General features: G+C 45.7%; 1 non-coding gene and 1 pseudogene across 1 annotated transcript in view; both read right to left on the reverse strand.

Moving 5' to 3' along the window:
• The window catches only part of LOC143308051 (large subunit ribosomal RNA), a 4,044-nt gene extending 3,286 nt beyond the window's left edge, over positions 1-758 (reverse strand). The window contains exon 1 of the ribosomal RNA XR_013065069.1: positions 1-758. This exon is cut by the window's left edge and continues 3,286 nt beyond it. This is a non-coding gene — a ribosomal RNA (large subunit ribosomal RNA).
• Positions 759-2,490: 1,732 nt separating this feature from the next.
• On the reverse strand, positions 2,491-2,626 carry LOC143308053 (5.8S ribosomal RNA; annotated as a pseudogene; the record flags this gene model as incomplete).

Here is a 2,626-nt window from a genome sequence, read left to right on the forward strand (position 1 = left end):
GTCCTGACGCACACACATTCGAAAATGGATTGGTTGCGGCCTGATACCGTCTGAGTACCGTCGCGCAGTCGGCCAGGCAACCGAGGGTCTGTCACGAACACCGTTAAGGTGACGGACAGGCTCCGCCTCGGACCGTAGACCGACACGCAACGGGTCGCGACGTTCTACTAGGGGAGAAGTGCACGACTACCTCGCCGGAACATTCGCCGAAGGTGGTGTGCCCTCGCTAATGGAACCCGAAGGTCCATCCGGGGCATCGCGCACCAACGGGAGCCAGCGTTGTTGACGATGAATCTCCCCATTCGATCTTTTGGGTTTCTCAGGTTTACCCCTGAACGGTTTCACGTACTCTTGAACTCTCTCTTCAAAGTTCTTTTCAACTTTCCCTCACGGTACTTGTTCGCTATCGGTCTCGTGGTCGTATTTAGCCTTAGATGGAGTTTACCACCCACTTAGGGCTGCACTCTCAAGCAACCCGACTCTAAGGAGAGATCCTCCCGAAACGCGTACCGGTCACTACGGGCCTGGCACCCTCTATGGGTAAATGGCCCCATTCAAGATGGACTTGGACGCAATTCGATGTCTCGGGATAAACGGATCCTCCTGAACACTACATTTCCCAGCGGCGGTACCGCGGGATTCAGTGCTGGGCTCATTCCTGTTCGCTCGCCGCTACTAAGGAAATCCTAGTTAGTTTCTTTTCCTCCGCTTAATAATATGCTTAAATTCAGCGGGTAATCTCGCCTACTCTGAGGTCGTCAATTTCTTTGGTTTCATCGAAAGGTGAATAATGATGCTCGATGCAAAAAAAAAAAAAATAAACGAAAAGAAGCAAAAAAGCAAACACGTAGAGAAACTGTGCGTGAATCAACCTTTCGCATATTCAATTTTTCCTCCTCTCTCGTTTCAAAATGTTTGTATTTATCGTTCGATGAAACGAGCACAAGAGGGAAAAAAAAGTTGAGACACGACGTTCCCATAATTTTCGTGTTATTTCCTTTTTGCTTCAAACATTTTGCGGACTGCAGCTTCGTCGTATTGCTTTTATCAATTTTTAACAATTTCAAAGCGAAGACAACTCGCAAGACGATCCATTTCGTCTCGGTTCAATTTTAACGTCCGTCCGTATTATTTTTTGTTCCACAAGAGATTTCGAATAGGTTTCTTTATTTATCATCCCTTCTTTTCGAGCGCCACGGAAGCAAGAGGAAAAGCAAGAGCGAGAGAACATTTCGCGTATACTTCATTTAACAATTTTAACCAACACGCGATGTACTCCACACACCTCTTAGATTTAACAACTGCTTTTCTCTTCTTCTCCCCTTAGCGCAAGGGTAAACCCCATTTGTCTCTTCTTTGGAACGCAACAAAACTTTCGAGGACTGGACGACCGAGCGATGGTCGCGCGGTCTTCGCTTATCTTTAACAAACGAAGTAGTCCGTATGTATTCTAAATGTTGAAGCCTCCTAGAGCTTTAAGCCATGCGAGACATTGAAATGCTGTTTTAACGGGAGCATGCATAATTGCTGCAAACATACTTTTATCACAAGTTCTAGCCACGCCACGGAGGCTTCGAAGTTCCTTCACCATTCGCTTTCCTCTCTTTTGTTACACAGTTTCAGACTACGATCAGGGGTACCGAAACGCTGTATTGATTGTAAACAACCATTTTTATCTTGGAGCGGAGCGTTCCTTTACTCGTTAGATTTGTCTTGTCGCGTGTGTATTCGCTTTTTCGACGCTTTTTAACCATTTAACTTGTTTAGCGAAGCTAAACGCACAGACAGACAAAAAAAAAGGAACAGCATCGCGCGTCAAACAGCGACGACCCATCTGAAGCGATCTTTCATTTATACACCGTTTGTAAACAGAGAGATGTATAAAGCGCGGGGAATCATTCGAAACCCTGGGGCTATTCGAGCTTGCATTTCAGCAAATTATCATCTCAAACATTTCACTCGTTTGCTTTTTCTAAATTTATAGGAGAGCTTCTTTCGTTTATTTTTGACACACCTTTCGTAAATATCGTTTCTGGCAACGTCGGGAGCGTGGATTTCTACAAGTGAACAATCGCGCCGATCCGATAACTTCCAGCAGGATGGAGAATCTTTATAGATTATCTTCCGAGAACTCGGTGCTTTCACGGGCGGTCGTTTATAAATTTTAACGAACGACTCGCGCGCCGTGACGCACTTGCGCTAGTTCGAAGAGATATTTCGAAATTTGTTTCTCTCCTTTAACGGCCTGCATTTAGTGTATCGGTTGCGATTTTCGTCACATCGTTTCCACGACAAACGCCGACGAACTGCCCAACTATCGCTCGTACGTTGCGACTCTTTCTTTGTTTATCGTTCATTCATTCTTTCAATTTCGTTCGATAATCCCGCTCCGAAACGTTCTACTTTCGTTGAACGACGGCGAGATGTTTAGAAAGAAATGAATTACTCTTTTTTCGAGAAGCAAACGCAAGCAGTCTTTTGTTAAGAAAACGACCCTCAGCCAGGCGTGGTCCAGGAATTGTATCCGTGGACCGCAATGTGCGTTCGAAATGTCGATGTTCATGTGTCCTGCAGTTCACACGTTGACGCGCAATTAGCTGCGTTCTTCATCGACCCACGAGCCAAG

This window comes from Osmia lignaria, unplaced genomic scaffold, assembly GCF_051020975.1.
Source record: "Osmia lignaria lignaria isolate PbOS001 unplaced genomic scaffold, iyOsmLign1 scaffold0133, whole genome shotgun sequence".
NCBI lineage: Eukaryota > Metazoa > Arthropoda > Insecta > Hymenoptera > Megachilidae > Osmia > Osmia lignaria.